This window comes from Magallana gigas, chromosome 4, assembly GCF_963853765.1.
Source record: "Magallana gigas chromosome 4, xbMagGiga1.1, whole genome shotgun sequence".
NCBI lineage: Eukaryota > Metazoa > Mollusca > Bivalvia > Ostreida > Ostreidae > Magallana > Magallana gigas.
The window spans coordinates 16,304,297-16,319,947 of record NC_088856.1 but is presented as its reverse complement, the minus strand read 5'-3'; the positions used below and the strand labels follow the sequence as shown (position 1 = coordinate 16,319,947).

Below are 15,651 nucleotides of genomic sequence, written 5' to 3'. Positions count from 1 at the left end.
ATATGCACACCTCTGATATATGTACAATTGATCTGCAAAAGAACAACTTCCTATCTTGAGAACTGTAGGAGGAGTTATCCGTACAATGAGGGTACCCTTTTGGCAGCCGCCCGCCCGCCCGCCATCCGCCCGCCCGCCCGCCATTTTCACCATTTTAATAACCGGATTTTTCCGTTGGAAAACCCGGTTAAAAAACTGTCAACAATCTCAAACATCCATTAAGCGAAATACGAATTTATAGCAGAGCAACACGGACCTCTAAAAAGATAGAGGTGGGATGAAGTGCTTTACGAGGAGTAAGCATCCCCTGCACACCGGTCGCACTCGCCGTGTGCTCATTCTCAAATGCAAGATCAGGAAAAACGGAAGAAACCGTAGTCAGTCCGGTGTATAAATAATGGTCCAACAAGTATGAAAAATGTGTCCTAATTATAAAAATTGTACTTGCTGACAAGGTCATAGAAAATGATTTTAATCGAGATTCTTGATATTCTATAGCTAAATATAATTGGAGATTCCTTGGTATATGAGTTTCAGGATGTCGTAGATACAGTGTATTTACACCAAGACATATCGCATATATTAGTCTTCCTCCATCTTGCTGCTATCCTTTTAACTACCAGATAATGGCTTGACTTTAATGTGTAATCTTAATCTTTGCTAAAGTAACAAAGACTTTATTCATAGAAAGGCATTTTTCTTAGAGAAGAATTAAAATATGTAGCCTTTTTCAGAATCTTTTAGTAAGCGTTTTAACAAATCGAATGAGTTGTTTCATCTAGTTAGGACATTTCATATAGATTTTAAGATATTCTATGTATAACGACCATATTTTGTACCATAAAGATGAATGATCCGATATTTTTCATCATGATACTATCTTGTAGGTGTTACCAAAAAAAAAATTACCCCACGACCGGGTTTTTATTATTGCCCTACACTGCGCCATCAATCTTACATTCAATTTGAATTCCGTAGGCAACCGATGTATTATCAAGATCTTGAAACTTGTACAAATCCCTTGTTGAGTATATGTGAATTTTTTTTCTTTATTAAGATGTGAAATAATATGATCTATTCACCGGTAATATTGTGAGTAAATTAAAATTTTCTTTTTTTCATAAACATAAAATAACCGTCAAAAAGTTTAAGATGCAAAATTACATATTATGGTGTCATTTAAGTTTGGTTCATTTCAGTTTCATTGTTATCTAGCAATACATGTTAAACTTATTCAAACTGATTAACTATTTATATCTCTTCTTTATACACTAAATACATTAATATGGCAAATATATTTTTCTCCATGATGAAATATACAAACATTTGTCTTTTCTCCGTAATACAAACAACTTAAGAAAAATGAGTAACGAATCTTCAGCCTTTGGCTAGAATTTTACTTATATTTCAAAATCTAAAGAATGTTTGACTGTGGCAAGTTAATCCAGATCGCTCCCATTCGAGTTACTCTTTCAACATTTTTCCTCTTTGTTGCATTGTCCGTCACTTCTGTTGAAACTGTGAGTTTCAAGTTGAAGACTGTTTCTGAAAAGACAAGAAATGCTTGTAAAACACTAATGTCCCCTTCTCTCTTGAGACCTCTGCGTAGAAAAAAAAACGGGGGGGGGGGGGCATGAATTTCTCTATTGTACCCAAAATCATACTTGACCTGGATGTTCTTACAATAATTGGTTTACCAAATTTCATTTCACTATGTGCAGCCTCTGGGAAGAAAACGAATTGAAACTATTGAACTGACCGACCGAAAGACGGAAGCAAAAAAACATGCCATCCCTTCTCCGAAGGGGGTTGGGGCGTTAAAAGAAATGACCATTTCCAAAATGTTTTAACAGTGTTTTCCCTTTTCTTAAAACATAAAATCGAAATGAGAACATACCGGTACCTTTTAGTCCGTCAGCAATTTTAACTTATTTGTGAAAACTTAAGAACCACAGATATTTTTCTTAATCATCAGGTATAAAAATAGCCTGTATCGGACCCGTGAAGCTCTCTGTACCACAATTGGTCCATACATCATGTGTCAAAGCAAAAGATGTTGTCGGTAAATCTTTCTTAATATTTTTTGTCATAATATTGGCAGCCTAGTATCTGGACAGAAGGCATTACCTAGTTCATAATTCATAATACAACTATACTACTAATCAAAAGTTAAACTAACTCAAGTATTAAACAAGATATCTGTGAGCCAATGCTCACTAGTGATACCCCCGCTCTGATGTGAATATGCAAAATAAGCAAAGTCGACATTTAACACAAAGCTGGCATCCGATTGGTACAGAAATATATCCCACAATATTGCATGCCTAAACAAAAAGTGTGTTAAAATTTCAAGTATCTGCGATAAATAGCTGCTGAGAAATCTTTGAGGAAAATTTGTTTGAAAATTTTGGCTAAAAATAAACAGTCATTATTTAACAGGAAGTTGACGTCTGATTGATACAGAAATATATCCCACAATATGGCATGCCTATACAAATACTGTGTAAAAATTTCAATCATCTGCGATAAACAGTTGCTGAGAATTCTTTGACAAAAAATTTGTTTGAAAATTTTTGCTAAAAATAAGCAAAGTCGTCATTTAACAGGAAGTTGACGTCTGATTGAAACAAAAACATATCCCACAATATGGCATGCCTATACAAATACTGTGTAAAAATTTCAAGCATCTGCGATTAATAGTTGCTGAGAAATTTTTGACGAAAATTTGTTTGAAAATTTTTTGTTAAAAAATAAGCAAAGTCGTCATTTACAAGGAAGTTGACGTCCGATTGGTACAAAAATACATCCCATGATATGGCATGCCTTAACAAACACTGTCTAAAAATTTCAAGCATCTGCGATAAATAGTTGCTGAGATAAATGCCACAGAATTTTTTGTTACGGACGGACAGACAGACAGAAGGACTGACAGACAGACAGACAGACAGACAAACAAGGGTAAAACAGTATACCCCCTCTCCTTTGGAGCGGGGGTATAACAACTCATTATTGTCACTTTGACTTATGCTACGATAATTTTCATATTGAACTTATTTTATATATATCATTGGTAGCTACATCTATACATATTATACTTAAGGTATTCTATTCATAACTATTTCATTTCATATCTTAACGAGTGCAAGCTTCATCCCTTAACTCTAGTGTGATTTCAAAACGTTTACTAAACGATAAAGATTCCCCTGTGGGCATTTTGAAATTTTATGAATTGGAACAAATGTATCACATCTTGAAGTTAACATTGAAATCTATAGGACAAGTGCTTTTTTTAGAATATCTATCTGTAGTAAAAGTTATTTTCTCACAAATGTCATGGTAAAAAAGTTCCAGAAGCTTTCTTTATCTTTGAAAATGACCAAAAAAATTATACTTTCCGTACACAAGAGAAAAAGATTTTTTCCCTTTTTTATGTAGGACAATTCATTGAAAAAAATTTCAATTGTAAAAAGTTAATTTAATTATCTACATATATACCCCCGACTTTGGTCAATGTCAGCCTCATAGTCATTCTAAAAGACGTATTTAATGTAGTATTGTTAAATTAACTTCTGTTATAAGTGGACTACCTTAATTAGAAAGTTCCAAATAATACTCCAACAAATTAAAAACAAATTAAAAAAGAAATTGACAATCCGAATAAAACAAAGAGAAAGTAAAATACAAGCCTTCAGCTTGGGTCTAATTCTTTAAGATATGCCTTAAAATGTTCATTGTTTGAAGTGCTGATGAGAAGGGCCTTTCCAGCTACAAGCTAGGGCTTAGCTCCCCCCCACCACTTTTTTGCAAAGTTAAAATGTAACCATTGGGCATATAGCAGAATAGAGGGTTCAGCCCCCCCCCCCCCCCCCACATTTTTTTCGCCGGAAATATAATTGTTCCTTAATTTACCTTGAAAGATTGAGAAGTTGGAGGCATACTACCCCCCCCCCCCCCATGAACCTCATGATTTTGGAAAAGAAATATTTTGGTAGGTAATATATTTTTTTATTGGCGTTATAGGTATACTCCCACCCCCTCCGCCTCCACGGATTAGGATTTTGATGATTTTGGGAATTAGGTTTTTTTCCCTCAATATTTTTTAGGATTTGTCTAGTCCCCCCCCCCTCCCGCACACTTTCAATTTGCTTCCGACGCCAGTGGAATGTGATCAATCAAGTGCCGATTAGCTTTGAATAAACGGCCACATTTGTGACAACTTAAGTTTTTCTTGGCACCACACACATGTCTAGCAAGACTGCTCTTCTGTCTAAATTGTATCCTACAAAAACATGAAGAATTTTTGTGTCCTGCTTTATGTTCTTTAAAGTTAATTTTGTAGATGATAAAATTAACATTGGCGTTGTGAGTCCTTTAATAAGAATTCAGTCCCCTCTTGTTTGAAAAATATCGTCATTACGTCAGGCAGTCATATTTTTAATTGACTTTTTGTTTGATTTCAACTATTCCATGGTTTTAAATTGTAATTTTGCAACATCGGTAGATTTGTTTTAAGGTCCAAGGTGTCAATGGATGCATTTTTAGTCTTTAATCTAAATTTATATTGAAAATCTCTACAAAATGATATTAATAGCGATTAAGGATATCCCAAAAGTCTTCTTTTGATAGTGTAATTCCCTTTTTGGGAGTTGATTTTAATTAACTCTGGCAAACCGGAAGTGAAACAGTGTTTGGACCTAAGCACAAATCGTCACCGCCGACAAGACTTAGATCTTTAAAATAATAAATAAATTCGGTGTAATGTATGATGAACCATTGTTTTTCAAGGAAATGTAGTTATAAATACCTTAAAAATAGTCAGATTTTAAATAGTACGAACAATTTAGATATGCTTTGTAGTCGTATGTATTCCTACGCCAGAGTTCAATATACTCTCGTTCAACCAGACGCTCGGCTGTCTCCGTAAATTTCCGACAAGCAGAGAGTCTGGTTGAACGAGACCAGAGTTCAGTATTGCTTGGATCCAGACATGTGTACATTTCTTTAGAAATATTTCGATTACTGATACATAGTTTGATGGAATTAATTCTGTCTTTAATTATTACACACTGTGATTCATATGGGGTTTTCTCGAAATTCTTGTCGGAAAAATTCGAGAATTCATATTATAAAAATGTGCGTAATTCAAAAACAGATAAGAAACTACTTGCCATGCAAAATAACATACCGTTGATTTTAACATTAATAACAAGCATTCTGAGAGTATTGCATAAGCAATACACGTCCCCTACCGGTTTGTATTATTCTATGAAAGCTTCCAAGCACACAACTATTTCAGAGCTAATGTAAACGAATTGTCATGCTTTAATCAGAGATAAAAGAACAGAGGAAATTAAAACTATATAGTTGATATAGAAATTAAATAGGAAATAGGTAAAATAATACTCTTTATTTCATCTCCTGTAATTTCGGCAAGTCTATTCTGTATTCGCTGGTAAAAATTTGTGAAAACAATGCACTGTTATGCACAATATCATTTCTTACCGTCTTCTGTACCCCGAATCAAACCAAACAGTTAAACAGCCCAAACCGACAACGAACCCGATTGTAATAATACAAAAAAACCCTGCCGATTTAATTTACAACACAATGCTTGACACTATTTTATAGAATTTATTTGTTTGTTAGAAATGATAAAAGGAATGGTACAGGAAAAGGAATGGTACAAGTAACGCACGATATTATTACTGACTACATACTGACCTCGTTTATCCAGTTACACACCGAACCCGATAACGAACCCGAACATTAAAAAATTGGAATATAAAAAATTAATTTTCTCGAAAATATGTCAATCAGACGCTACAAAAGTGTAAACTTGATCTGTAGTTTGACATTTTGAAGCTGTTCAGCAAGTTTCATATTATTCCTCAAATGCATAAAGAAAAAAAGTGTGGAAAACTGAAGTGGGACAGACAGACGGACTGACGGACGGACAGACAGACGGACGGACGGACAGACGGACTGACGGACGCAGAGGAAAGCTATAGTCCCCTCCGGTGAAACCGGTAGGGGACTAATAATCGATAAAATCAACTCCCGTCAGTTCCTTGATTTCTTTTATAGGGAAATTAAATGATTTGAACATACCATCAATTGTTTACGATAGTTGATGGAACATCCAAATATTGTGGTTAAAACAGCTTCCTCTGGTATATTTGCTAGTTTTACGCCTTTTGGTCTGTTCTTGCATTCTTTATGTCTATAGCCCGATATTATAATAGGGCTTTTTATTTTGTTTCTTCTATCCATTTGACAACATTTTGATAAAAGTGTTACTGCGAAAAGACAATTGCATTAAAAGGCAAAACACACAGATGCCAAAAAACAATGAATTAGATGAGTTTTGATATGTAAAAAAGTATATTAGCCCTGAATTGGAACATTAAATGATTTGGCATACATGTGATAAACTTTTACAAAGTTAAGGAATTACACGGTAAAAACTTACAATGATTGGCTGAAATGTCATGACACGTAATTTACATGAGTAAACAAGCATTCTGAGAGTATTGCATAAGCAATACACGTCCCCTACCGGTTTGTGGAAATTATGAAAACAATGCACTGTTATGCAGAAAATCGACCCGAACATTAAAAAATTGGAATATAAAAAATTAATTTTCTCGAAAATATGTCAATCAGACGCTACAAAAGTGTAAACTTGATCTGTAGTTTGACATTTTGAAGCTGTTCAGCAAATTTCATATTATTCCTCAAACGCATAAAGAAAAAAAGTGTGGAAAACTGAAGTGTGACAGACAGACGGACGGACGGACGCAGAGGAAAGCTATAGTCCCCTCCGGTGATCACCGGTAGGGGATTAATAACAAAAACCCCGATTTTAACATGCTTAATAAATCTGCGATCGTGTAAATAAATTTGTCAACAGAGTAAATATGTTTACATCAGGCGTACAATCATTTTTTTGTTAAAGATATGAGGATCAATCTACAACTTCCGCAAACAATATCCTCTAAGTCATCAAATAACTTCGCCATTGTCTTAATGATCTATCATATCAGAAAACCCTGTCGATTAAAATTACAAAACAATGCTTGAGACTATTTTACAGAACTTATTTGTTTGTTAGAAACAATAAAAGGAATGGTCTAGGTCTAAGAAATGCACGATATTATTACTGACAACATACTTTCATCGTTTATTTGAATCACACCGAGCCCGAAAACGAACCCGAACATTAAAAAATTGGAATATAAAAAAATAATTTTCCCGAAAATATGTCAACCAGACGCTACAAAAGTGTAAACTTGATCTGTAGTTTGACATTTTGAAGCTGTTCAGCAAATTTCATATTATTCCTCAAACGCATAAAGAAAAAAAGTGTGGAAAACTGAAGTGGGGCAGACAGACAGACGGACGGACTGACGGACACAGAGAAAAGCTATAGTCCCCTCCGGTAAAAACTGGTAGGGGACTAATTATGTTTAATACATATTTTAGTCACCAGTCATTATATCAAATAACTAACATGATGATGTTCTGATTTTTGATCTATTTTTTTTATTTTCATTTGATCACGTGTTGTTGTGATTGTCATTCCTTTAAATGTAAAGTTCAAACATCTGCTATGTATATATGATTGCCGAATAATTTTTTACCAAATAACAAAACTAATTTAGAAAATTAATACTGGTAACTTTTTAATTTTTTTTTTATGTAATTATCTCTTTCTTTTGCCGGATGCATCCTTCATAGAGTTAAACCACATGAACGTTAAACTGTATGCTATCAATGAAAAGTAGGAAGTATTTACATTTTCAGTGGAGTGTACCTACATAACTGCATGCATATAAACATATTTACATGCCAGGGATAGTCAGATATAAAGAATGGATCAGTGCAAATGGTTTGGTGAGTAGTTTATTAAAGTAAATATATGCATGTAGTTCCGCCCCGGTTGTCTATTGTGTTGTCAAATTTAGGAGAAATGTCATATTGTATTTCAACTATCCAAAGAATTCAAAGAAGATGGGTGGATTAGGCATGTAATATGCCTATATAAGGAAGGGAAAAATTAAATATTCACAAATGTGATAGGTTTTTTTTTCAAAATCATTCAAAACAATGTTTATTAAACAAACTTATTAATATGTTCATTTCTTAAATTATGTTTGATTTAAACTAGCGTAAGCGTGGAACAAGTGAAGAGCTGTCAATGTGACAGCAAACCGAGTTTTCTTTCATGTGAACTGTATCCGTACTCCACGTCAACCCTGAATTGATAAACACTACATTCCGTATCCAGTGAAATTGTGTACCCTATATGCAGTATTTTGCTTGCGAAAAAATGACTCAGTTCAAAAGCTGGTATTTCTTCCATAATTATCAGAAATCAAAATCCTAGCAATATGCACACCTCTGATATATATACAATTGATCTGCAAAAGAACAACTTCCTATCTTGAAAACTGTAGGAGGAGTTATCCGCACAATGAGGATATCCTTTTGGCAGCCGCCCGCCCGCCATTTTCCCCATTTTAATAACCGGATTTTTCCGTTGGAAAACCCGGTTAAAAAAACTAGAAAATGTCATTTTTTATCTTCTTTGCCTTTCCGCTTATAGAGTGGGCCTTGATCTGTGCTACATATAATTGCCATAGTCTAATTATTGTCTATTGGAAAACAAACCGATTTCGATTATGCAAAACGTGGAGAGATGAACAACTATACGTTAAAAATATCATTTTGTATCCCAACAATTAAATGTTATAAACAAATAAGTCCGATATAGAATTTAGAAAACACAATTTGTTGTGACTGAAATGGCTCAATTGTAAGAGCACCAGACAGTAGGTAAAACTAACAATACAAGCGTTTTTAGGTTGTGGGTTCGATACCACCAAGTTTTTTGAAATATTGTTTTCCTATCGTTTGTTTCATGTTCAAATCCAACTGATTATATTTAGAAATTGTGCATTGGAAAGCTTGTATTAAAACATTATCAAATAGATTTAATTGGAAAAACTGTATTTGAATTTGTATTTAACGACTAAACCAAATGAACATTTGCGCTATCTATTCCCCCATCTTCTTTGACAAATTGCTGCCATTCTTACGTTGTGTTTGTAACATCTGTCATAATGTATATTTACTGTCTAAAATGGTCCTCTGGAGTTAAAAGAATTAAACCCGCGATAAGAATACCAAAATCGAAATAGAAAGAATTGCTAGAAAGTGTTGCTATGTAAATTAAAGTGACTTACACATCACATATCATAATATTATCTTTTATGCAACAACTTACTTGAAAGGAAAAAAATTCACTCTTAGTTAAATTTATTACATGTAATGTCATTATCAAACATGCTTTACATTTTTAATTCCCAAAGATCATTACACTGTTTATTGTAATAGACAAGCTTGTATAATATGGTGTAAACAAAATAATATGAATGTTACATCTAAGTTAGTGTTTATGTTGAATATTGAGTAAATTATTCAATTCATTAAATCTTAAATATACTTTCTTTCAGTCAATCAAGTTTTCTCGGTCCTCTTATCCATCACAATCAGCCGAGCAACGTTGTGCAATCTACAAACAGAGTAATTATTATTTTTGCCACTGTACAAAATCAATGTATTTTTGCCGGGAACTAAATTATTTAAAAAATTAAAGATACAAGTTATATCCTGTATATTAGAATTCAAAATGTGATTGCCAATTGTAGTAAGTAGAATAGTCATCGGAGCGCAAGTATGCAGTTTATTACAAACTATGCCTTAATGTTCATGTATATTCTACGCACACATTGACATAATATCGAATGATATGAGGGTTAAGGAAGCAAATACACCTTTAACCGTCTTATTCAGACTGGTAAATGAAGTTGTAAATTAAGATATTGTATTGATCTAGGCGAAAACTATGGATTTTTTTTATTTTTATTTTTTTTTATTATTATTATTATTATTTTTTTTTTTTTACATTTTTTAGATGTCAATGCAATAAAACATATATTTGTAACTGCCACCTTGTTGCATTCTCACGTGATAACAATAAAAAGCCAAAATATACTCCTTGTTAAATTTTTTTAATTTGTTTAAGTTTAAGAAATAAGAAAACAACTTTTTTCAGTACTATATGTAATGCTATACTATTTTAGTTTCAAACATTTCTTTCCGGAAAACACCTTTATCAGGTTTTAAAATTTTTCTTTCTTTTTTTTAGGAGACAGTGTCTTTATGAGTCATTGAACCTGTTCAGTAATTATCAAGAAATGAAGTGCAAAAAAAATGATTTTGTACAATTTATGAGTATGTAATTTTTAAAATTCTAACGAGTTTTGAAAAACCCAAACCAGTATATCAATATTACTACAGATTCAATTTTGATAGCCGTTGTTCTGTCATTTTTTTCCCGGTGATTGATTATTTCAGTCTTTTACCACAGATTTTAGCTCTTCGTGTGGAAGTTTTTGCGAAGTTAACATCGAGAAATGTAGTGCAAATTACAATAAACATATAGGTGTTAAATTGACCATTTCATCATCCGATCTTTCGATTGAAAGTAAAGCCAATGAAGACATAGCATTTATAGAGTGCGATTTCTCAACTTTAACAAATCCAGACAGTAAGTTTTTACGTGCTCTCTCTCTCTCTCTCTCTCTCTCTCTCTCTCTTTCTCTCTCAATGATCAAGTTTTAATAGTTTCAATTAGAAATTACCTACTTTTGGTTGGGTTATATTTTTCAGTTGGAGATTGTAATGAATATTCCACAATAGAGACAAAACCTCAAACGTCTAATCTCCCTGATTTACAGACAACACAGGAAACTAGAACCACACAACCATCTCTGAGAATAAATTCTGGTAAATTCCGTAGTGATCCCACACTTTAATTTATTTAAACAACTACACAGTTCTTGAGTCTTAAAATCATTTTATTTTATGTCGGAGTAATAGGTTTTTGTTCAATAAGTCTATACCTATAAAATTACGTACGCAAATTTTCTAGCTTCAACTGCAGAAATACTTTCACTGCATTTTATGGAGAGCAGCATCCTAAAGCGTGATGTTCAGAATTTATCTTATTTTCTTAGTTTATTATTTGATTAACCCATAGTTATCTGATTGGGTGATGTCCAAAATCTAGAAAAATAAAAACGTTATATTTACCTTCATGAAACCGATGAGGTCAATACATTTAAATTCTTTATAATTGAACTGAAACTAAATCGTAGCTTAATCATCATATTTGGCTTCGTCATCATATTCTCCTCAAAATCAGCAATAACTGTACAGTAGCTATCTTGGACTAATTATAATCTGTTTATTGCCTTAAAACAAGGCAATGGTTTTCATTTCAAATTAATAATTCAAAATTTAAAAGAAATCGAGAAGAGTAAGGTGATGAAATTTGCTCGCGTGATAAACTCCCTTATATATCGCACCTAAAGCTTATTTTGTACATTTTTGTACTATATATATAAAACAAGGACTATATCATCACATCAAACAGATTTGAATTTATTTTGAAATGATATAAATGTACTGCACACAACCTTTGTAGTAAATGATGAAGCTTTGATTAACTTTTGATATACACGTATATATTTGTGCAATGAAGATGATTAATAGATGTAAAATGTCTTAGAATAATGCGTTGTAAATAATGTGTACCAATACATATATTTTCCTGTCAAAAAGGAAGACCATGAGCTTTGTTCTTTTGTTTCGTTATACAGTTTTAACTTTTGATTTTTGTGAAAATGAGAAGTGTTGTATAGGGACAGTGTATCTATTATGAAGCTTCCTGTGCCGGAAACATCGTTGGTGCAGTAATTGGAGGAGCATTATTTGGGGCAACTATTACAGCCGTTATCTTTGTCTTTATTCATCGCAACACATCAATCTTTCAAAAAAGGTAAAGCTTTAATTTTGAATTCATTGAATAAAAATACTAGTAAGAGGGGGTAGCAAGTCTGGTTTTTTTTTCATTTCAGTAAATCAAAATTTGACGTAATACCGAATCCGGTGTATCAACAAAATGATGAGCCACTGGAAGAAAACTCCCAACCTATTGAGAGGAAAAATGTGGTTTACAATGAAGTCAACGATGACATAGTAAGATCTGTGATATTTGTAAACAAAATGTCTTTTTCTAATTTTAATCAATATATTAGAATCATGAAAATAAGATTGTTTTATTTATAGTTATTCTAACCGGAGACTGTTTTAGAAAATGGTTCTTTTGTTGAGATTTATTGATCCAGTACCAATTATTAGAATGATATTTCATATATTAGATGTGAATACGTATAACATTAGTATGCATTCCAGTGCAATAGAGGAAAAAAGATGTTCTTCTTGATAAATAGAATGGATACTGGGACGAAAATATAAGAAATGGACTTAATTCAGTTAAAAAATGTGCAACGAAGTTATTAAGCCATGATATTTGTTTCTTATTGTACATTAATTAAAAACCCGACCCGAAAACACCAAACAAACGGATATATTATGTTATTATTATATATAAATGTTATATAATGATATATAATAACTCCAAAGAAATTGAATATTGAAATAAATAAATATATATATATATATATATATATATATATATATATATATATATATATATATATATATATATATATATATAAAGCCTGTATTTATTATTGTTTTAAAAAAAATTCTGATAAATTCTTAATAATGTTACTAAAAAGGAGGTTTCTTAAAAATGAATTTTCATTAAGTAAGATCTCGAAAATTTAAGTAACATAATTATGTTAAATAATGATTTCTTTCAGCAAAATGCTGTAAAGGAACAGCCAGTTCAGCAACAACGGCATTTAACTGACACGTATGTCTACAACCGATTAAATGAATCAAACCAGGAAGACAGAAGTGACTACTATGATCATGCACAACCGACGCCATCTTTGTCTGTCACAGAAGACGGATATGGATCATTGTTTGTAGAACAAGACGTCAATGATAACTATAGCGAGGTAGATCAGGCCGCATATCACGAATCTGGAAATAAAATGACCGTGGAGAGTAAACAGAATAATAACTATTCCAGTCTAGAGGCAAATAAGTGATGTATTTGTGTTAAGTACGATGCCACGATGTTGTTTCAAAAATTCTAACCGAAGAAAAATTTCATGGACCAAAACATTTTATATATATACGTACTAGATTATCGATTGCTTATTGTCAATTTCAGATTTATCGCTCAACAAGGTTTAAGTTACCTGAGACACATTGCCATTTTTCTTAGTTCCTCGTCTGCTTCGTGCATTTTAAATGTTGTGTATGTTAACTTCTTAAAAACTCGTTTTCATATCGTTAGTATCCATATTGGTTTGAAACATCCATGAGAATCATAGCTGTGAAATGCATGGACATACCATCTCCGGGGTTTTATGGGCAAGCAGTATATTGATTTAAAAGGCTAAATTTTCAAATGTCGTCTTCTCTTATCCTACATTTTTAAAAAAAATGCATGATCATGATGTCTGTGACTAACAAAAGTATGAAATTCATGGTCCCCGGTCAAGAGTTCAGCTCTCAGGAGGGACCAAGATGACCATATAATGAAAACATTAAATTTTGGAAAATATTGTTCTCTGCTACCAAACAAAAATGCATGATCGTGATGTTCATCAAGACCTCTACCAACATTGTGAATTCATGGTCCCTAGGTCAGGGTTTTAGGTCCTAGGTCGGGGCCAATAACGCTATATATAATTTAAATGTATTTTATCTTTGAAAATCTTCTATATTTCCACAGCAGGGGAGATAAACTAACTGCACGGTTTTGCTTTCGATGAAACCCTCTTCCTAGATTGTAAAATTCATTGCCCTTCGGTCTGGAGTTTGGGTCCAATATGGCCACATAGTGAAAATGTTTACTATTTTGTAGTATTTTCTTTTTTACTCTCACAGTCATGCATTTCACAATTTAAAGAAATGACATTATTGATGAAATATTCCTAATGTCCTCTTCGTTTTAAAAATCAAGAAATTCGCTACCCAATAGGCAGAAGCTTCTTGGACTCGGTTAAGACCCCAAAATAAAATGCAAACATAAGACTCCCTGACTGTTGTATCTTCGGGGTATGGTATTCGGGTGACTTCAATGAACTGTGGGCATTTTATTAAAAATTAGTGAAGTGTGAAGTTTCGAATGGTAGTATGTAGCCGTGTAATCTGTTTTAATGAAAAATGTTGTTTTAGTTTTAATGAATGTGCGAATTTGTAAAATGTAAAAAATTCCTTTAAACATTTGAACACATTGAAATGGAAATTTTATTATCCATGATTAATATACTATATAATATAATATAACATAACATTCAATCATAGTATTGGGACAATCTGATTGAACATTTCTTAAAAAATGTAACTAAAAACATTTATCCCCTCCGATGTCCTTTAAGTCCTGAAAATTTGGTACAAATCGGGCGAATAGTTTTCGAGAAATAAAGCTTTAAAAAAGGCAGAAAAAAATTGTTAAGAATAATAATAAAAGAAAGAAACAGTAGAAAAACAAGATGGTCTACTGTCGGAAACGGAAGACCCTAATGAAGAATTTCCATCAGAATCAGTACAAGGTCTTCCGTTGGAAACGGAAGACCTTAATAAAACCACCAATATGAGATAGAATGACGGTGTTATTAGGGGAATTTTCAAAAGTATGTGAGGTCCAGCAGTCAAAGATATCGGAGATTCTGATATCATTTTCTGATTTTATTAAGATATTGAAATTCATGTAGTTTATTTTTGAATAACAACAATTAACAAAACCCTTATGAAAAGGTATTGAGAACGACCAGCTACTTAAAATCTTTTTATTTAGATAATGAAACCAATGTAGGGTTTATATTTTAGGACTGAACAATCAATGCTCATTACTTTTAAGTACTTATATTAATTTTTAATAAAGCCCACATATTTATGCCTCTTGATAACAGTGTTATCTCTTTTTTTTTTTTTTTTAAATATTTGCTTAAATGAAAATCACTACATTTTTCAGCAGCAAACTTTTGGAGTTCTGTATGAACAGTTAGATTGTTTGATTGTTAACAGCTGTCTAATGATATGTTTCTTAATATTTTATAAGAAATAATACATGTTTGTTTTTAAGTTTCACACGCCTGTCTTGTCTTTTTAAATATGACAGGGAGAAATGTACTAAATTTTACCATCGGGTTCAGAATTCCATTAATACATAATACACAGTATCTATTGTAAACTATGTACAGTTCAGTCGTTACCTGTACCTCACCCGAGTTGGACGTTGATTTGATTCACCAGACCTTCACAACACTTGCATGGATTGCTGATTGTTACGTACTCTTTTGCCGTAATGCAATAGCAGGTCACTCATGCTACCAACAGTGAGAGTACTTTTCAATCAATATGCAGTGAATGCAAAGTCCTTAACTGTTAAAATAAATTTACATGTGTAGCTACCGTCATTGATAAATTGTAACTTGTTAAATAAACAGTTTACTGTCAGACTTGTGATTCAGGAATTACTCCAGTTGTAAAATAAGATAAGTATTAAATGAAAACAAGTACATAGCTTTCTAAAAAACTTGCCTGACTAAACAAAATTATTCAGTGGAAGCATGCACGTATCAATTCGGCAAGCTTATA

General features: G+C 32.5%; 1 long non-coding RNA gene across 7 annotated transcripts; it reads left to right on the top strand.

The window, feature by feature from the left end:
• The first annotated feature begins 7,713 nt into the window (after positions 1-7,713).
• Positions 7,714-14,981, top strand: LOC105340163 (uncharacterized). Of its 7 annotated transcripts, none has more exons than XR_010712877.1 (8): positions 7,722-7,893; positions 9,516-9,585; positions 9,711-9,859; positions 10,211-10,296; positions 10,433-10,851; positions 11,791-11,905; positions 11,985-12,105; positions 12,795-14,981. It is a non-coding gene; the product is annotated as an uncharacterized lncRNA (long non-coding RNA). The 7 variants fall into 7 exon arrangements; XR_010712880.1 differs by having other exon boundaries at positions 7,730-7,893; positions 9,516-9,859; positions 12,795-14,546; positions 14,604-14,981; XR_010712879.1 differs by having other exon boundaries at positions 7,714-7,893; positions 9,516-9,859; positions 11,759-11,905.
• Positions 14,982-15,651: the final 670 nt, after the last annotated feature.